Source organism: Hyla sarda, unplaced genomic scaffold, assembly GCF_029499605.1.
Source record: "Hyla sarda isolate aHylSar1 unplaced genomic scaffold, aHylSar1.hap1 scaffold_2397, whole genome shotgun sequence".
NCBI lineage: Eukaryota > Metazoa > Chordata > Amphibia > Anura > Hylidae > Hyla > Hyla sarda.
Genome location: NW_026609083.1, coordinates 20825 through 41701, shown reverse-complemented (window position 1 = coordinate 41701; position 20877 = coordinate 20825). Strand labels below are relative to the sequence as shown.

Here is a 20877-nt window from a genome sequence, read left to right as displayed (position 1 = left end):
TATATATACGCGCACACACACACATATATATAAACGTATTCTCCGTTGAGATATTGCAGCCGCTGCTGTGTCCAGGCCCAGGAGCCTTAGCACTGTGCTGTGATGTCACTCAATACCACTGACATCACTAGGTGTAAACAACATCTCTCCTTTGCTGTGTATGTGACTATGGAGCTGTTTGGTGATGTCGTCTATTATGGCCTTCATAGAAGCAACAGGAGATTGTTGCATCCATCTAGAACCCTCAGAACTACAGTGCTATGATGTCACTCACTTCCACAGGCCTTGCAGAGTGTAAACAACAACAACCCAGCTTTGTCGTGTATGTAACCATAGGGATTGTTGATGTCACCTAGAACCTTCACAGCAGCGACAGCTTTATGAGGAGCATCAGCACTGCTCTGCCTGAGCAGAACCATCACCGCCATAGGTTGTCAAATAACCCGGATTTAACCCACACAGGTAAGTCCAATGGGGTGCAGGCATGTCCTCTATGCTTACAGCTTCCCGTGGGTGTTGGTTTGATACCGTTTGGGGACAGCCAAGGAGGCATCTGCAGGCAACAAAGGTAGGTGTGTGCTTGTGTGTGTGTTTCCTATGCAGATCCTAAGCCCAGTGTCACATGCAAGTAGGAGGAGTAAGAAGGGTTCCTGGCAAATCCGGGTTATGGATTGCATTTAAAAAGGCCCCGTGGGAGTGCAATGGGCCCCTGTCTTGCTGCTTAGCAATAATGGTATGGGTTTAGGTTCTGCTGTGTGTACTGGTGGTTGACTGCCCCCCAGCCCAGAGTGTGCATGGAAAATTGTCTGGCAGCCTCCCTGACAGCAAGCAGTGATAGTGCCCATGAAGGGGACCTTGTTGGGCCCGCCCCTTTCACGGTTATCGCTTCTCGGCCTTTTGGCTAAGATCAAGTGTAGTATCTGTTCTTATCAGTTTAATATCTGATACGTCCCCTATCTGGGGACCATATATTAAATGGATTTTTGAGAACGGGGGCCGATTTCGAAGCTTGCTTCCGTCGCCCTATGCATTGACCCGATATGGCAGTATCTTCGGGTACAGTGCACCACCCCCTTACAGGGTTAAAAAGAAAGATTCCTACTTTCATTGCTACCTGCTTGCTGGCTAGCCAGCTAGCCAGCCCTGTGGGCCTTGCTGCTGCTGCTGCTGCTGCTGCGAGCCAAAAAACAAAAGGTGGTGCTGCTGCTGCTTCTGCTGCTTCTGCTTGTGTCTGGCCGCTGTTGGAGCGTCCAGGCACAGGACTTCTGCTGCTGCTGACTAAATGGCCTCCTTAATTGGATCATTTGAGTAGCCAGCACACCTGTGCAGGTAGGGCATGACATGATAGGCAGCTGCCTTGATAGCGGGTGGGTGCTGAATGTTCCTAATTGACAAAATAAGATTAATGCTTATGAAGAAATATAAAATCTCATCCCTTCCCCAATATCGCGCCACACCCCTACCCCTTAATTCCCTGGTTGAACTTGATGGACATATGTCTTTTTTCGACCGTACTAACTATGTAACTATGTAACATAACATGGGGGGGGTCTCCTGGCTGTTCACACAGGTGTGTCATTGCTGTACATTGACCATGCATTGCTTCTGTGGTATTGCAAAGGCAAAGACAAATGCTTCCAGCCATCCATTGCACTAATGGATTGGTCATCAGCTGGCTGTCTATGTCCCGCATCAATATAGACCAAAGTACAGAGGGTTAGGCTATGCTATAGTGCACCTACCTGATGCATCAGAAGGTGCGAGGCCCTTGCTAAATTCTGTGCACAGACTTTGAGATCTATGCTTTAGACTGTATCTAAACCTGCTCCAACATGGACTGACATTCTGGCCTACTTTCAGCCGATGCGACTTGTCTGTCGCTGAACAGTCGCTTTTTATGTATTCAGCACCTATGTATAATGTTGTAAAAATGCTCTAGAAGCTAAAGTCGCAGAAATGTCACACATATTTGGCCTGCAACTTTCTGTGCGACAAATTCAGACAGGAAAAATCAGTATAAATCCTTAGAAAATTATCCCCCAGTGTCTCCATCTGCTGGCGGTATTGAATAAGCATTGCTGCACTGATGGGGTATGCATTAGACGAAAAAAAAGAAGAAAAAGAAGAATAATACGCCCAGAAAAGAGGCGAAAAGGAGAAAAACGTAAAAAAACGTGAAAAAAAAGTAAGAGGAAGAGAAGGGAAAAAAAGGTGGAAATGGGTTTAAAAGTGATTTCGGCGGAGAAATATATATATATATATATATATATAATATATATATATATATATATATACGCGCACACACACACATATATATAAACGTATTCTCCGTTGAGATATTGCAGCCGCTGCTGTGTCCAGGCCCAGGAGCCTTAGCACTGTGCTGTGATGTCACTCAATACCACTGACATCACTAGGTGTAAACAACATCTCTCCTTTGCTGTGTATGTGACTATGGAGCTGTTTGGTGATGTCGTCTATTATGGCCTTCATAGAAGCAACAGGAGATTGTTGCATCATCTAGAACCCTCAGAACTACAGTGCTATGATGTCACTCACTTCCACAGGCCTTGCAGAGTGTAAACAACAACAACCAGCTTTGTCGTGTATGTAACCATAGGGGATTGTGATGTCACCTAGAACCTTCACAGCAGCGACAGCTTTATGAGGAGCATCAGCACTGCTCTGCCTGAGCAGAACCATCACCGCCATATGTTGTCAAATAACCCGGATTTAACCCACACAGGTAAGTCCAATGGGTGTGCAGGCATGTCCTCTATGCTTACAGCTTCCCGTGGGTGTTGGTTTGATACCGTTTGGGGACAGCCAAGGAGGCATCTGCAGGCAACAAAGGTAGGTGTGTGCTTGTGGTGTGTGTTTCCTATGCAGATCCTAAGCCCAGTGTCACATGCAAGTAGGAGGAGTAAGAAGGGTTCCTGGCAAATCCGGGTTATGGATTGCATTTAAAAAGGCCCCGTGGGAGTGCAATGGGCCCCTGTCTTGCTGCTTAGCAATAATGGTATGGGTTTAGGTTCTGCTGTGTGTACTGGTGGTTGACTGCCCCCCAGCCCAGAGTGTGCATGGAAAATTGTCTGGCAGCCTCCCTGACAGCAAGCAGTGATAGTGCCCATGAAGGGGACCTTGTTGGGCCCGCCCCTTTCACGGTTATCGCTTCTCGGCCTTTTGGCTAAGATCAAGTGTAGTATCTGTTCTTATCAGTTTAATATCTGATACGTCCCCTATCTGGGGACCATATATTAAATGGATTTTTGAGAACGGGGGCCGATTTCGAAGCTTGCTTCCGTCGCCCTATGCATTGACCCGATATGGCAGTATCTTCGGGTACAGTGCAACCACCCCCTTACAGGGTTAAAAAGAAAGATTCCTACTTTCATTGCTACCTGCTTGCTGGCTAGCCAGCTAGCCAGCCCTGTGGGCCTTGCTGCTGCTGCTGCTGCTGCTGCAGCCAAAAAACAAAAGGTGGTGCTGCTGCTGCTTCTGCTGCTTCTGCTTGTGTCTGGCCGCTGTTGGAGCGTCCAGGCACAGGACTTCTGCTGCTGCTGACTAAATGGCCTCCTTAATTGGATCATTTGAGTAGCCAGCACACCTGTGCAGGTAGGGCATGACATGATAGGCAGCTGCCTTGATAGCGGGTGGGTGCTGAATGTTCCTAATTGACAAAATAAGATTAATGCTTATGAAGAAATATAAAATCTCATCCCTTCCCCAATATCGCGCCACACCCCTACCCCTTAATTCCCTGGTTGAACTTGATGGACATATGTCTTTTTTCGACCGTACTAACTATGTAACTATGTAACATAACATGGGGGGGTCTCCTGGCTGTTCACACAGGTGTGTCATTGCTGTACATTGACCATGCATTGCTTCTGTGGTATTGCAAAGGCAAAGACAAATGCTTCCAGCCATCCATTGCACTAATGGATTGGTCATCAGCTGGCTGTCTATGTCCCGCATCAATATAGACCAAAGTACAGAGGGTTAGGCTATGCTATAGTGCACCTACCTGATGCATCAGAAGGTGCGAGGCCCTTGCTAAATTCTGTGCACAGACTTTGAGATCTATGCTTTAGACTGTATCTAAACCTGCTCCAACATGGACTGACATTCTGGCCTACTTTCAGCCGATGCGACTTGTCTGTCGCTGAACAGTCGCTTTTTATGTATTCAGCACCTATGTATAATGTTGTAAAAATGCTCTAGAAGCTAAAGTCGCAGAAATGTCACACATATTTGGCCTGCAACTTTCTGTGCGACAAATTCAGACAGGAAAAATCAGTATAAATCCTTAGAAAATTATCCCCCAGTGTCTCCATCTGCTGGCGGTATTGAATAAGCATTGCTGCACTGATGGGGTATGCATTAGACGAAAAAAAAGAAGAAAAAGAAGAATAATACGCCCAGAAAAGAGGCGAAAAGGAGAAAAACGTAAAAAAACGTGAAAAAAAAGTAAGAGGAAGAGAAGGGAAAAAAAGGTGGAAATGGGTTTAAAAGTGATTTCGGCGGAGAATATATATATATATATATATATATATATATATATATATATATATACGCGCACACACACACATATATATAAACGTATTCTCCGTTGAGATATTGCAGCCGCTGCTGTGTCCAGGCCCAGGAGCCTTAGCACTGTGCTGTGATGTCACTCAATACCACTGACATCACTAGGTGTAAACAACATCTCTCCTTTGCTGTGTATGTGACTATGGAGCTGTTTGGTGATGTCGTCTATTATGGCCTTCATAGAAGCAACAGGAGATTGTTGCATCCATCTAGAACCCTCAGAACTACAGTGCTATGATGTCACTCACTTCCACAGGCCTTGCAGAGTGTAAACAACAACAACCCAGCTTTGTCGTGTATGTAACCATAGGGATTGTGATGTCACCTAGAACCTTCACAGCAGCGACAGCTTTATGAGGAGCATCAGCACTGCTCTGCCTGAGCAGAACCATCACCGCCATAGGTTGTCAAATAACCCGGATTTAACCCACACAGGTAAGTCCAATGGGGTGCAGGCATGTCCTCTATGCTTACAGCTTCCCGTGGGTGTTGGTTTGATACCGTTTGGGGACAGCCAAGGAGGCATCTGCAGGCAACAAAGGTAGGTGTGTGCTTGTGTGTGTGTTTCCTATGCAGATCCTAAGCCCAGTGTCACATGCAAGTAGGAGGAGTAAGAAGGGTTCCTGGCAAATCCGGGTTATGGATTGCATTTAAAAAGGCCCCGTGGGAGTGCAATGGGCCCCTGTCTTGCTGCTTAGCAATAATGGTATGGGTTTAGGTTCTGCTGTGTGTACTGGTGGTTGACTGCCCCCCAGCCCAGAGTGTGCATGGAAAATTGTCTGGCAGCCTCCCTGACAGCAAGCAGTGATAGTGCCCATGAAGGGGACCTTGTTGGGCCCGCCCCTTTCACGGTTATCGCTTCTCGGCCTTTTGGCTAAGATCAAGTGTAGTATCTGTTCTTATCAGTTTAATATCTGATACGTCCCCTATCTGGGGACCATATATTAAATGGATTTTTGAGAACGGGGGCCGATTTCGAAGCTTGCTTCCGTCGCCCTATGCATTGACCCGATATGGCAGTATCTTCGGGTACAGTGCACCACCCCCTTACAGGGTTAAAAAGAAAGATTCCTACTTTCATTGCTACCTGCTTGCTGGCTAGCCAGCTAGCCAGCCCTGTGGGCCTTGCTGCTGCTGCTGCTGCTGCTGCAGCCAAAAAACAAAAGGTGGTGCTGCTGCTGCTTCTGCTGCTTCTGCTTGTGTCTGGCCGCTGTTGGAGCGTCCAGGCACAGGACTTCTGCTGCTGCTGACTAAATGGCCTCCTTAATTGGATCATTTGAGTAGCCAGCACACCTGTGCAGGTAGGGCATGACATGATAGGCAGCTGCCTTGATAGCGGGTGGGTGCTGAATGTTCCTAATTGACAAAATAAGATTAATGCTTATGAAGAAATATAAAATCTCATCCCTTCCCCAATATCGCGCCACACCCCTACCCCTTAATTCCCTGGTTGAACTTGATGGACATATGTCTTTTTTCGACCGTACTAACTATGTAACTATGTAACATAACATGGGGGGGTCTCCTGGCTGTTCACACAGGTGTGTCATTGCTGTACATTGACCATGCATTGCTTCTGTGGTATTGCAAAGGCAAAGACAAATGCTTCCAGCCATCCATTGCACTAATGGATTGGTCATCAGCTGGCTGTCTATGTCCCGCATCAATATAGACCAAAGTACAGAGGGTTAGGCTATGCTATAGTGCACCTACCTGATGCATCAGAAGGTGCGAGGCCCTTGCTAAATTCTGTGCACAGACTTTGAGATCTATGCTTTAGACTGTATCTAAACCTGCTCCAACATGGACTGACATTCTGGCCTACTTTCAGCCGATGCGACTTGTCTGTCGCTGAACAGTCGCTTTTTATGTATTCAGCACCTATGTATAATGTTGTAAAAATGCTCTAGAAGCTAAAGTCGCAGAAATGTCACACATATTTGGCCTGCAACTTTCTGTGCGACAAATTCAGACAGGAAAAATCAGTATAAATCCTTAGAAAATTATCCCCCAGTGTCTCCATCTGCTGGCGGTATTGAATAAGCATTGCTGCACTGATGGGGTATGCATTAGACGAAAAAAAAGAAGAAAAAGAAGAATAATACGCCCAGAAAAGAGGCGAAAAGGAGAAAAACGTAAAAAAACGTGAAAAAAAAGTAAGAGGAAGAGAAGGGAAAAAAAGGTGGAAATGGGTTTAAAAGTGATTTCGGCGGAGAAATATATATATATATATATATATATATATATATATATATATATATATATACGCGCGCACACACACACATATATATAAACGTATTCTCCGTTGAGATATTGCAGCCGCTGCTGTGTCCAGGCCCAGGAGCCTTAGCACTGTGCTGTGATGTCACTCAATACCACTGACATCACTAGGTGTAAACAACATCTCTCCTTTGCTGTGTATGTGACTATGGAGCTGTTTGGTGATGTCGTCTATTATGGCCTTCATAGAAGCAACAGGAGATTGTTGCATCCATCTAGAACCCTCAGAACTACAGTGCTATGATGTCACTCACTTCCACAGGCCTTGCAGAGTGTAAACAACAACAACCCAGCTTTGTCGTGTATGTAACCATAGGGATTGTGATGTCACCTAGAACCTTCACAGCAGCGACAGCTTTATGAGGAGCATCAGCACTGCTCTGCCTGAGCAGAACCATCACCGCCATAGGTTGTCAAATAACCCGGATTTAACCCACACAGGTAAGTCCAATGGGGTGCAGGCATGTCCTCTATGCTTACAGCTTCCCGTGGGTGTTGGTTTGATACCGTTTGGGGACAGCCAAGGAGGCATCTGCAGGCAACAAAGGTAGGTGTGTGCTTGTGTGTGTGTTTCCTATGCAGATCCTAAGCCCAGTGTCACATGCAAGTAGGAGGAGTAAGAAGGGTTCCTGGCAAATCCGGGTTATGGATTGCATTTAAAAAGGCCCCGTGGGAGTGCAATGGGCCCCTGTCTTGCTGCTTAGCAATAATGGTATGGGTTTAGGTTCTGCTGTGTGTACTGGTGGTTGACTGCCCCCCAGCCCAGAGTGTGCATGGAAAATTGTCTGGCAGCCTCCCTGACAGCAAGCAGTGATAGTGCCCATGAAGGGGACCTTGTTGGGCCCGCCCCTTTCACGGTTATCGCTTCTCGGCCTTTTGGCTAAGATCAAGTGTAGTATCTGTTCTTATCAGTTTAATATCTGATACGTCCCCTATCTGGGGACCATATATTAAATGGATTTTTGAGAACGGGGGCCGATTTCGAAGCTTGCTTCCGTCGCCCTATGCATTGACCCGATATGGCAGTATCTTCGGGTACAGTGCACCACCCCCTTACAGGGTTAAAAAGAAAGATTCCTACTTTCATTGCTACCTGCTTGCTGGCTAGCCAGCTAGCCAGCCCTGTGGGCCTTGCTGCTGCTGCTGCTGCTGCTGCAGCCAAAAAACAAAAGGTGGTGCTGCTGCTGCTTCTGCTGCTTCTGCTTGTGTCTGGCCGCTGTTGGAGCGTCCAGGCACAGGACTTCTGCTGCTGCTGACTAAATGGCCTCCTTAATTGGATCATTTGAGTAGCCAGCACACCTGTGCAGGTAGGGCATGACATGATAGGCAGCTGCCTTGATAGCGGGTGGGTGCTGAATGTTCCTAATTGACAAAATAAGATTAATGCTTATGAAGAAATATAAAATCTCATCCCTTCCCCAATATCGCGCCACACCCCTACCCCTTAATTCCCTGGTTGAACTTGATGGACATATGTCTTTTTTCGACCGTACTAACTATGTAACTATGTAACATAACATGGGGGGGTCTCCTGGCTGTTCACACAGGTGTGTCATTGCTGTACATTGACCATGCATTGCTTCTGTGGTATTGCAAAGGCAAAGACAAATGCTTCCAGCCATCCATTGCACTAATGGATTGGTCATCAGCTGGCTGTCTATGTCCCGCATCAATATAGACCAAAGTACAGAGGGTTAGGCTATGCTATAGTGCACCTACCTGATGCATCAGAAGGTGCGAGGCCCTTGCTAAATTCTGTGCACAGACTTTGAGATCTATGCTTTAGACTGTATCTAAACCTGCTCCAACATGGACTGACATTCTGGCCTACTTTCAGCCGATGCGACTTGTCTGTCGCTGAACAGTCGCTTTTTATGTATTCAGCACCTATGTATAATGTTGTAAAAATGCTCTAGAAGCTAAAGTCGCAGAAATGTCACACATATTTGGCCTGCAACTTTCTGTGCGACAAATTCAGACAGGAAAAATCAGTATAAATCCTTAGAAAATTATCCCCCAGTGTCTCCATCTGCTGGCGGTATTGAATAAGCATTGCTGCACTGATGGGGTATGCATTAGACGAAAAAAAAGAAGAAAAAGAAGAATAATACGCCCAGAAAAGAGGCGAAAAGGAGAAAAACGTAAAAAAACGTGAAAAAAAAGTAAGAGGAAGAGAAGGGAAAAAAAGGTGGAAATGGGTTTAAAAGTGATTTCGGCGGAGAAATATATATATATATATATATATATATATATATATATATATATATATACGCGCACACACACACATATATATAAACGTATTCTCCGTTGAGATATTGCAGCCGCTGCTGTGTCCAGGCCCAGGAGCCTTAGCACTGTGCTGTGATGTCACTCAATACCACTGACATCACTAGGTGTAAACAACATCTCTCCTTTGCTGTGTATGTGACTATGGAGCTGTTTGGTGATGTCGTCTATTATGGCCTTCATAGAAGCAACAGGAGATTGTTGCATCCATCTAGAACCCTCAGAACTACAGTGCTATGATGTCACTCACTTCCACAGGCCTTGCAGAGTGTAAACAACAACAACCCAGCTTTGTCGTGTATGTAACCATAGGGATTGTGATGTCACCTAGAACCTTCACAGCAGCGACAGCTTTATGAGGAGCATCAGCACTGCTCTGCCTGAGCAGAACCATCACCGCCATAGGTTGTCAAATAACCCGGATTTAACCCACACAGGTAAGTCCAATGGGGTGCAGGCATGTCCTCTATGCTTACAGCTTCCCGTGGGTGTTGGTTTGATACCGTTTGGGGACAGCCAAGGAGGCATCTGCAGGCAACAAAGGTAGGTGTGTGCTTGTGTGTGTGTTTCCTATGCAGATCCTAAGCCCAGTGTCACATGCAAGTAGGAGGAGTAAGAAGGGTTCCTGGCAAATCCGGGTTATGGATTGCATTTAAAAAAGGGCCCCGTGGGAGTGCAATGGGCCCCTGTCTTTGCTGCTTAGCAATAATGGTATGGGTTTAGGTTCTGCTGTGTGTACTGGTGGTTGACTGCCCCCCCAGCCCAGAGTGTGCATGGAAAATTGTCTGGCAGCCTCCCTGACAGCAAGCAGTGATAGTGCCCATGAAGGGGACCTTGTTGGGCCCGCCCCTTTCACGGTTATCGCTTCTCGGCCTTTTGGCTAAGATCAAGTGTAGTATCTGTTCTTATCAGTATAATATCTGATACGTCCCCTATCTGGGGACCATATATTAAATGGATTTTTGAGAACGGGGGCCGATTTCGAAGCTTGCTTCCGTCGCCCTATGCATTGACCCGATATGGCAGTATCTTCGGGTACAGTGCACCACCCCCTTACAGGGTTAAAAAGAAAGATTCCTACTTTCATTGCTACCTGCTTGCTGGCTAGCCAGCTAGCCAGCCCTGTGGGCCTTGCTGCTGCTGCAGCCAAAAAACAAAAGGTGGTGCTGCTGCTGCTTCTGCTGCTTCTGCTTCTGCTTGTGTCTGGCCCCTGTTGGAGCGTCCAGGCACAGGACTTCTGCTGCTGCTGACTAAATGGCCTCCTTAATTGGATCATTTGAGTAGCCAGCACACCTGTGCAGGTAGGGCATGACATGATAGGCAGCTGCCTTGATAGCGGGTGGGTGCTGAATGTTCCTAATTGACAAAATAAGATTAATGCTTATGAAGAAATATAAAATCTCATCCCTTCCCCAATATCGCGCCACACCCCTACCCCTTAATTCCCTGGTTGAACGTGATGGACATATGTCTTTTTTCGACCGTACTAACTATGTAACTATGTAACATAACATGGGGGGGGGGGGGGGGTCTCCTGGCTGTTCACACAGGTGTGTCATTGCTGTACATTGACCATGCATTGCTTCTGTGGTATTGCAAAGGCAAAGACAAATGCTTCCAGCCATCCATTGCACTAATGGATTGGTCATCAGCTGGCTGTCTATGTCCCGCATCAATATAGACCAAAGTACAGAGGGTTAGGCTATGCTATTGTGCACCTACCTGATGCATCAGAAGGTGCGAGGCCCTTGCTAAATTCTGTGCACAGACTTTGAGATCTATGCTTTAGACTGTATCTAAACCTGCTCCAACATGGACTGACATTCTGGCCTACTTTCAGCCGATGCGACTTGTCTGTCGCTGAACAGTCGCTTTTTATGTATTCAGCACCTATGTATAATGTTGTAAAAATGCTCTAGAAGCTAAAGTCGCAGAAATGTCACACATATTTGGCCTGCAACTTTCTGTGCGACAAATTCAGACAGGAAAAATCAGTATAAATCCTTAGAAAATTATCCCCCAGTGTCTCCATCTGCTGGCGGTATTGAATAAGCATTGCTGCACTGATGGGGTATGCATTAGACGAAAAAAAAGAAGAAAAAGAAGAATAATACGCCCAGAAAAGAGGCGAAAAGGAGAAAAACGTAAAAAAACGTGAAAAAAAAGTAAGAGGAAGAGAAGGGAAAAAAAGGTGGAAATGGGTTTAAAAGTGATTTCGGCGGAGAAATATATATATATATATATATATATATATATATATATATATATATATGCGCACACACACATATAGATATAAACGTATTCTCCGTTGAGATATTGCAGCCGCTGCTGTGTCCAGGCCCAGGAGCCTTAGCACTGTGCTGTGATGTCACTCAATACCACTGACATCACTAGGTGTAAACAACATCTCTCCTTTGCTGTGTATGTGACTATGGAGCTGTTTGGTGATGTCGTCTATTACGGCCTTCATAGAAGCAACAGGAGATTGTTGCATCCATCTTGAACCCTCAGAACTACAGTGCTATGATGTCACTCACTTCCACAGGCCTTGCAGAGTGTAAACAACAACAACCCAGCTTTGTTGTGTATGTAACCAAAGGGATTTGTGATGTCACCTAGAACCTTCACAGCAGCGACAGCTTTATGAGGAGCATCAGCACTGCTCTGCCTGAGCAGAACCATCACCGCCATAGGTTGTCAAATAACCCGGATTTAACCCACACAGGTAAGTCCAATGGGGTGCAGGCATGTCCTCTATGCTTACAGCTTCCCGTGGGTGTTGGTTTGATACCGTTTGGGGACAGCCAAGGAGGCATCTGCAGGCAACAAAGGTAGGTGTGTGCTTGTGTGTGTGTTTCCTATGCAGATCCTAAGCCCAGTGTCACATGCAAGTAGGAGGAGTAAGAAGGGTTCCTGGCAAATCCGGGTTATGGATTGCATTTAAAAAGGCCCCGTGGGAGTGCAATGGGCCCCTGTCTTGCTGCTTAGCAATAATGGTATGGGTTTAGGTTCTGCTGTGTGTACTGGTGGTTGACTGCCCCCCAGCCCAGAGTGTGCATGGAAAATTGTCTGGCAGCCTCCCTGACAGCAAGCAGTGATAGTGCCCATGAAGGGGACCTTGTTGGGCCCGCCCCTTTCACGGTTATCGCTTCTCGGCCTTTTGGCTAAGATCAAGTGTAGTATCTGTTCTTATCAGTTTAATATCTGATACGTCCCCTATCTGGGGACCATATATTAAATGGATTTTTGAGAACGGGGGCCGATTTCGAAGCTTGCTTCCGTCGCCCTATGCATTGACCCGATATGGCAGTATCTTCGGGTACAGTGCACCACCCCCTTACAGGGTTAAAAAGAAAGATTCCTACTTTCATTGCTACCTGCTTGCTGGCTAGCCAGCTAGCCAGCCCTGTGGGCCTTGCTGCTGCTGCAGCCAAAAAACAAAAGGTGGTGCTGCTGCTGCTTCTGCTGCTTCTGCTTCTGCTTGTGTCTGGCCCCTGTTGGAGCGTCCAGGCACAGGACTTCTGCTGCTGCTGACTAAATGGCCTCCTTAATTGGATCATTTGAGTAGCCAGCACACCTGTGCAGGTAGGGCATGACATGATAGGCAGCTGCCTTGATAGCGGGTGGGTGCTGAATGTTCCTAATTGACAAAATAAGATTAATGCTTATGAAGAAATATAAAATCTCATCCCTTCCCCAATATCGCGCCACACCCCTACCCCTTAATTCCCTGGTTGAACGTGATGGACATATGTCTTTTTTCGACCGTACTAACTATGTAACTATGTAACATAACATGGGGGGGGGGGGGGGGTCTCCTGGCTGTTCACACAGGTGTGTCATTGCTGTACATTGACCATGCATTGCTTCTGTGGTATTGCAAAGGCAAAGACAAATGCTTCCAGCCATCCATTGCACTAATGGATTGGTCATCAGCTGGCTGTCTATGTCCCGCATCAATATAGACCAAAGTACAGAGGGTTAGGCTATGCTATTGTGCACCTACCTGATGCATCAGAAGGTGCGAGGCCCTTGCTAAATTCTGTGCACAGACTTTGAGATCTATGCTTTAGACTGTATCTAAACCTGCTCCAACATGGACTGACATTCTGGCCTACTTTCAGCCGATGCGACTTGTCTGTCGCTGAACAGTCGCTTTTTATGTATTCAGCACCTATGTATAATGTTGTAAAAATGCTCTAGAAGCTAAAGTCGCAGAAATGTCACACATATTTGGCCTGCAACTTTCTGTGCGACAAATTCAGACAGGAAAAATCAGTATAAATCCTTAGAAAATTATCCCCCAGTGTCTCCATCTGCTGGCGGTATTGAATAAGCATTGCTGCACTGATGGGGTATGCATTAGACGAAAAAAAAGAAGAAAAAGAAGAATAATACGCCCAGAAAAGAGGCGAAAAGGAGAAAAACGTAAAAAAACGTGAAAAAAAAGTAAGAGGAAGAGAAGGGAAAAAAAGGTGGAAATGGGTTTAAAAGTGATTTCGGCGGAGAAATATATATATATATATATATATATATATATATATATATATATATATGCGCACACACACATATAGATATAAACGTATTCTCCGTTGAGATATTGCAGCCGCTGCTGTGTCCAGGCCCAGGAGCCTTAGCACTGTGCTGTGATGTCACTCAATACCACTGACATCACTAGGTGTAAACAACATCTCTCCTTTGCTGTGTATGTGACTATGGAGCTGTTTGGTGATGTCGTCTATTACGGCCTTCATAGAAGCAACAGGAGATTGTTGCATCCATCTTGAACCCTCAGAACTACAGTGCTATGATGTCACTCACTTCCACAGGCCTTGCAGAGTGTAAACAACAACAACCCAGCTTTGTTGTGTATGTAACCAAAGGGATTTGTGATGTCACCTAGAACCTTCACAGCAGCGACAGCTTTATGAGGAGCATCAGCACTGCTCTGCCTGAGCAGAACCATCACCGCCATAGGTTGTCAAATAACCCGGATTTAACCCACACAGGTAAGTCCAATGGGGTGCAGGCATGTCCTCTATGCTTACAGCTTCCCGTGGGTGTTGGTTTGATACCGTTTGGGGACAGCCAAGGAGGCATCTGCAGGCAACAAAGGTAGGTGTGTGCTTGTGTGTGTGTTTCCTATGCAGATCCTAAGCCCAGTGTCACATGCAAGTAGGAGGAGTAAGAAGGGTTCCTGGCAAATCCGGGTTATGGATTGCATTTAAAAAGGCCCCGTGGGAGTGCAATGGGCCCCTGTCTTGCTGCTTAGCAATAATGGTATGGGTTTAGGTTCTGCTGTGTGTACTGGTGGTTGACTGCCCCCCAGCCCAGAGTGTGCATGGAAAATTGTCTGGCAGCCTCCCTGACAGCAAGCAGTGATAGTGCCCATGAAGGGGACCTTGTTGGGCCCGCCCCTTTCACGGTTATCGCTTCTCGGCCTTTTGGCTAAGATCAAGTGTAGTATCTGTTCTTATCAGTTTAATATCTGATACGTCCCCTATCTGGGGACCATATATTAAATGGATTTTTGAGAACGGGGGCCGATTTCGAAGCTTGCTTCCGTCGCCCTATGCATTGACCCGATATGGCAGTATCTTCGGGTACAGTGCACCACCCCCTTACAGGGTTAAAAAGAAAGATTCCTACTTTCATTGCTACCTGCTTGCTGGCTAGCCAGCTAGCCAGCCCTGTGGGCCTTGCTGCTGCTGCAGCCAAAAAACAAAAGGTGGTGCTGCTGCTGCTTCTGCTGCTTCTGCTTCTGCTTGTGTCTGGCCCCTGTTGGAGCGTCCAGGCACAGGACTTCTGCTGCTGCTGACTAAATGGCCTCCTTAATTGGATCATTTGAGTAGCCAGCACACCTGTGCAGGTAGGGCATGACATGATAGGCAGCTGCCTTGATAGCGGGTGGGTGCTGAATGTTCCTAATTGACAAAATAAGATTAATGCTTATGAAGAAATATAAAATCTCATCCCTTCCCCAATATCGCGCCACACCCCTACCCCTTAATTCCCTGGTTGAACGTGATGGACATATGTCTTTTTTCGACCGTACTAACTATGTAACTATGTAACATAACATGGGGGGGGGGGGGGGGTCTCCTGGCTGTTCACACAGGTGTGTCATTGCTGTACATTGACCATGCATTGCTTCTGTGGTATTGCAAAGGCAAAGACAAATGCTTCCAGCCATCCATTGCACTAATGGATTGGTCATCAGCTGGCTGTCTATGTCCCGCATCAATATAGACCAAAGTACAGAGGGTTAGGCTATGCTATTGTGCACCTACCTGATGCATCAGAAGGTGCGAGGCCCTTGCTAAATTCTGTGCACAGACTTTGAGATCTATGCTTTAGACTGTATCTAAACCTGCTCCAACATGGACTGACATTCTGGCCTACTTTCAGCCGATGCGACTTGTCTGTCGCTGAACAGTCGCTTTTTATGTATTCAGCACCTATGTATAATGTTGTAAAAATGCTCTAGAAGCTAAAGTCGCAGAAATGTCACACATATTTGGCCTGCAACTTTCTGTGCGACAAATTCAGACAGGAAAAATCAGTATAAATCCTTAGAAAATTATCCCCCAGTGTCTCCATCTGCTGGCGGTATTGAATAAGCATTGCTGCACTGATGGGGTATGCATTAGACGAAAAAAAAGAAGAAAAAGAAGAATAATACGCCCAGAAAAGAGGCGAAAAGGAGAAAAACGTAAAAAAACGTGAAAAAAAAGTAAGAGGAAGAGAAGGGAAAAAAAGGTGGAAATGGGTTTAAAAGTGATTTCGGCGGAGAAATATATATATATATATATATATATATATATATATATATATATATATGCGCACACACACATATAGATATAAACGTATTCTCCGTTGAGATATTGCAGCCGCTGCTGTGTCCAGGCCCAGGAGCCTTAGCACTGTGCTGTGATGTCACTCAATACCACTGACATCACTAGGTGTAAACAACATCTCTCCTTTGCTGTGTATGTGACTATGGAGCTGTTTGGTGATGTCGTCTATTACGGCCTTCATAGAAGCAACAGGAGATTGTTGCATCCATCTTGAACCCTCAGAACTACAGTGCTATGATGTCACTCACTTCCACAGGCCTTGCAGAGTGTAAACAACAACAACCCAGCTTTGTTGTGTATGTAACCAAAGGGATTTGTGATGTCACCTAGAACCTTCACAGCAGCGACAGCTTTATGAGGAGCATCAGCACTGCTCTGCCTGAGCAGAACCATCACCGCCATAGGTTGTCAAATAACCCGGATTTAACCCACACAGGTAAGTCCAATGGGGTGCAGGCATGTCCTCTATGCTTACAGCTTCCCGTGGGTGTTGGTTTGATACCGTTTGGGGACAGCCAAGGAGGCATCTGCAGGCAACAAAGGTAGGTGTGTGCTTGTGTGTGTGTTTCCTATGCAGATCCTAAGCCCAGTGTCACATGCAAGTAGGAGGAGTAAGAAGGGTTCCTGGCAAATCCGGGTTATGGATTGCATTTAAAAAGGCCCCGTGGGAGTGCAATGGGCCCCTGTCTTGCTGCTTAGCAATAATGGTATGGGTTTAGGTTCTGCTGTGTGTACTGGTGGTTGACTGCCCCCCAGCCCAGAGTGTGCATGGAAAATTGTCTGGCAGCCTCCCTGACAGCAAGCAGTGATAGTGCCCATGAAGGGGACCTTGTTGGGCCCGCCCCTTTCACGGTTATCGCTTCTCGGCCTTTTGGCTAAGATCAAGTGTAGTATCTGTTCTTATCAGTTTAATATCTGATACGTCCCCTATCTGGGGACCATATATTAAATGGATTTTTGAGAACGGGGGCCGATTTCGAAGCTTGCTTCCGTCGCCCTATGCATTGACCCGATATGGCAGTATCTTCGGGTACAGTGCACCACCCCCTTACAGGGTTAAAAAGAAAGATTCCTACTTTCATTGCTACCTGCTTGCTGGCTAGCCAGCTAGCCAGCCCTGTGGGCCTTGCTGCTGCTGCAGCCAAAAAACAAAAGGTGGTGCTGCTGCTGCTTCTGCTGCTTCTGCTTCTGCTTGTGTCTGGCCCCTGTTGGAGCGTCCAGGCACAGGACTTCTGCTGCTGCTGACTAAATGGCCTCCTTAATTGGATCATTTGAGTAGCCAGCACACCTGTGCAGGTAGGGCATGACATGATAGGCAGCTGCCTTGATAGCGGGTGGGTGCTGAATGTTCCTAATTGACAAAATAAGATTAATGCTTATGAAGAAATATAAAATCTCATCCCTTCCCCAATATCGCGCCACACCCCTACCCCTTAATTCCCTGGTTGAACGTGATGGACATATGTCTTTTTTCGACCGTACTAACTATGTAACTATGTAACATAACATGGGGGGGGGGGGGGGGTCTCCTGGCTGTTCACACAGGTGTGTCATTGCTGTACATTGACCATGCATTGCTTCTGTGGTATTGCAAAGGCAAAGACAAATGCTTCCAGCCATCCATTGCACTAATGGATTGGTCATCAGCTGGCTGTCTATGTCCCGCATCAATATAGACCAAAGTACAGAGGGTTAGGCTATGCTATTGTGCACCTACCTGATGCATCAGAAGGTGCGAGGCCCTTGCTAAATTCTGTGCACAGACTTTGAGATCTATGCTTTAGACTGTATCTAAACCTGCTCCAACATGGACTGACATTCTGGCCTACTTTCAGCCGATGCGACTTGTCTGTCGCTGAACAGTCGCTTTTTATGTATTCAGCACCTATGTATAATGTTGTAAAAATGCTCTAGAAGCTAAAGTCGCAGAAATGTCACACATATTTGGCCTGCAACTTTCTGTGCGACAAATTCAGACAGGAAAAATCAGTATAAATCCTTAGAAAATTATCCCCCAGTGTCTCCATCTGCTGGCGGTATTGAATAAGCATTGCTGCACTGATGGGGTATGCATTAGACGAAAAAAAAGAAGAAAAAGAAGAATAATACGCCCAGAAAAGAGGCGAAAAGGAGAAAAACGTAAAAAAACGTGAAAAAAAAGTAAGAGGAAGAGAAGGGAAAAAAAGGTGGAAATGGGTTTAAAAGTGATTTCGGCGGAGAAATATATATATATATATATATATATATATATATATATATATATATATGCGCACACACACATATAGATATAAACGTATTCTCCGTTGAGATATTGCAGCCGCTGCTGTGTCCAGGCCCAGGAGCCTTAGCACTGTGCTGTGATGTCACTCAATACCACTGACATCACTAGGTGTAAACAACATCTCTCCTTTGCTGTGTATGTGACTATGGAGCTGTTTGGTGATGTCGTCTATTACGGCCTTCATAGAAGCAACAGGAGATTGTTGCATCCATCTTGAACCCTCAGAACTACAGTGCTATGATGTCACTCACTTCCACAGGCCTTGCAGAGTGTAAACAACAACAACCCAGCTTTGTTGTGTATGTAACCAAAGGGATTTGTGATGTCACCTAGAACCTTCACAGCAGCGACAGCTTTATGAGGAGCATCAGCACTGCTCTGCCTGAGCAGAACCATCACCGCCATAGGTTGTCAAATAACCCGGATTTAACCCACACAGGTAAGTCCAATGGGGTGCAGGCATGTCCTCTATGCTTACAGCTTCCCGTGGGTGTTGGTTTGATACCGTTTGGGGACAGCCAAGGAGGCATCTGCAGGCAACAAAGGTAGGTGTGTGCTTGTGTGTGTGTTTCCTATGCAGATCCTAAGCCCAGTGTCACATGCAAGTAGGAGGAGTAAGAAGGGTTCCTGGCAAATCCGGGTTATGGATTGCATTTAAAAAGGCCCCGTGGGAGTGCAATGGGCCCCTGTCTTGCTGCTTAGCAATAATGGTATGGGTTTAGGTTCTGCTGTGTGTACTGGTGGTTGACTGCCCCCCAGCCCAGAGTGTGCATGGAAAATTGTCTGGCAGCCTCCCTGACAGCAAGCAGTGATAGTGCCCATGAAGGGGACCTTGTTGGGCCCGCCCCTTTCACGGTTATCGCTTCTCGGCCTTTTGGCTAAGATCAAGTGTAGTATCTGTTCTTATCAGTTTAATATCTGATACGTCCCCTATCTGGGGACCATATATTAAATGGATTTTTGAGAACGGGGGCCGATTTCGAAGCTTGCTTCCGTCGCCCTATGCATTGACCCGATATGGCAGTATCTTCGGGTACAGTGCACCACCCCCTTACAGGGTTAAAAAGAAAGATTCCTACTTTCATTGCTACCTGCTTGCTGGCTAGCCAGCTAGCCAGCCCTGTGGGCCTTGCTGCTGCTGCAGCCAAAAAACAAAAGGTGGTGCTGCTGCTGCTTCTGCTGCTTCTGCTTCTGCTTGTGTCTGGCCCCTGTTGGAGCGTCCAGGCACAGGACTTCTGCTGCTGCTGACTAAATGGCCTCCTTAATTGGATCATTTGAGTAGCCAGCACACCTGTGCAGGTAGGGCATGACATGATAGGCAGCTGCCTTGATAGCGGGTGGGTGCTGAATGTTCCTAATTGACAAAATAAGATTAATGCTTATGAAGAAATATAAAATCTCATCCCTTCCCCAATATCGCGCCACACCCCTACCCCTTAATTCCCTGGTTGAACGTGATGGACATATGTCTTTTTTCGACCGTACTAACTATGTAACTATGTAACATAACATGGGGGGGGGGGGGGTCTCCTGGCTGTTCACACAGGTGTGTCATTGCTGTACATTGACCATGCATTGCTTCTGTGGTATTGCAAAGGCAAAGACAAATGCTTCCAGCCATCCATTGCACTAATGGATTGGTCATCAGCTGGCTGTCTATGTCCCGCATCAATATAGACCAAAGTACAGAGGGTTAGGCTATGCTATTGTGCACCTACCTGATGCATCAGAAGGTGCGAGGCCCTTGCTAAATTCTGTGCACAGACTTTGAGATCTATGCTTTAGACTGTATCTAAACCTGCTCCAACATGGACTGACATTCTGGCCTACTTTCAGCCGATGCGACTTGTCTGTCGCTGAACAGTCGCTTTTTATGTATTCAGCACCTATGTATAATGTTGTAAAAATGCTCTAGAAGCTAAAGTCGCAGAAATGTCACACATATTTGGCCTGCAACTTTCTGTGCGACAAATTCAGACAGGAAAAATCAGTATAAATCCTTAGAAAATTATCCCCCAGTGTCTCCATCTGCTGGCGGTATTGAATAAGCATTGCTGCACTGATGGGGTATGCATTAGACGAAAAAAAAGAAGAAAAAGAAGAATAATACGCCCAGAAAAGAGGCGAAAAGGAGAAAAACGTAAAAAAACGTGAAAAAAAAGTAAGAGGAAGAGAAGGGAAAAAAAGGTGGAAATGGGTTTAAAAGTGATTTCGGCGGAGAAATATATATATATATATATATATATATATATATATATATATATATATGCGCACACACACATATAGATATAAACGTATTCTCCGTTGAGATATTGCAGCCGCTGCTGTGTCCAGGCCCAGGAGCCTTAGCACTGTGCTGTGATGTCACTCAATACCACTGACATCACTAGGTGTAAACAACATCTCTCCTTTGCTGTGTATGTGACTATGGAGCTGTTTGGTGATGTCGTCTATTACGGCCTTCATAGAAGCAACAGGAGATTGTTGCATCCATCTTGAACCCTCAGAACTACAGTGCTATGATGTCACTCACTTCCACAGGCCTTGCAGAGTGTAAACAACAACAACCCAGCTTTGTTG

The 20877-nt window shown here is 46.1% G+C and overlaps 9 non-coding genes across 9 annotated transcripts; all 9 read left to right on the top strand.

Moving 5' to 3' along the window:
- The first annotated feature begins 881 nt into the window (after nucleotides 1-881).
- LOC130322938 (U2 spliceosomal RNA) lies at nucleotides 882-1072 on the top strand. Its single transcript, XR_008868348.1, has one exon. It is a non-coding gene; the product is annotated as a U2 spliceosomal RNA (small nuclear RNA).
- Nucleotides 1073-3167: 2095 nt separating this feature from the next.
- LOC130322928 (U2 spliceosomal RNA) lies at nucleotides 3168-3358 on the top strand. Its single transcript, XR_008868339.1, has one exon. It is a non-coding gene; the product is annotated as a U2 spliceosomal RNA (small nuclear RNA).
- Nucleotides 3359-5447: 2089 nt separating this feature from the next.
- On the top strand, nucleotides 5448-5638 carry LOC130322937 (U2 spliceosomal RNA). The gene has a single exon (XR_008868347.1). It is a non-coding gene; the product is annotated as a U2 spliceosomal RNA (small nuclear RNA).
- Nucleotides 5639-7733: 2095 nt separating this feature from the next.
- Nucleotides 7734-7924, top strand: LOC130322936 (U2 spliceosomal RNA). The gene has a single exon (XR_008868346.1). It is a non-coding gene; the product is annotated as a U2 spliceosomal RNA (small nuclear RNA).
- A 2095-nt stretch (nucleotides 7925-10019) lies between these two features.
- On the top strand, nucleotides 10020-10210 carry LOC130322939 (U2 spliceosomal RNA). The gene has a single exon (XR_008868349.1). It is a non-coding gene; the product is annotated as a U2 spliceosomal RNA (small nuclear RNA).
- A 2093-nt stretch (nucleotides 10211-12303) lies between these two features.
- On the top strand, nucleotides 12304-12494 carry LOC130322935 (U2 spliceosomal RNA). The gene has a single exon (XR_008868345.1). It is a non-coding gene; the product is annotated as a U2 spliceosomal RNA (small nuclear RNA).
- A 2093-nt stretch (nucleotides 12495-14587) lies between these two features.
- LOC130322934 (U2 spliceosomal RNA) lies at nucleotides 14588-14778 on the top strand. Its single transcript, XR_008868344.1, has one exon. It is a non-coding gene; the product is annotated as a U2 spliceosomal RNA (small nuclear RNA).
- Nucleotides 14779-16871: 2093 nt separating this feature from the next.
- On the top strand, nucleotides 16872-17062 carry LOC130322933 (U2 spliceosomal RNA). Its single transcript, XR_008868343.1, has one exon. It is a non-coding gene; the product is annotated as a U2 spliceosomal RNA (small nuclear RNA).
- A 2093-nt stretch (nucleotides 17063-19155) lies between these two features.
- On the top strand, nucleotides 19156-19346 carry LOC130322931 (U2 spliceosomal RNA). Its single transcript, XR_008868342.1, has one exon. It is a non-coding gene; the product is annotated as a U2 spliceosomal RNA (small nuclear RNA).
- Nucleotides 19347-20877: the final 1531 nt, after the last annotated feature.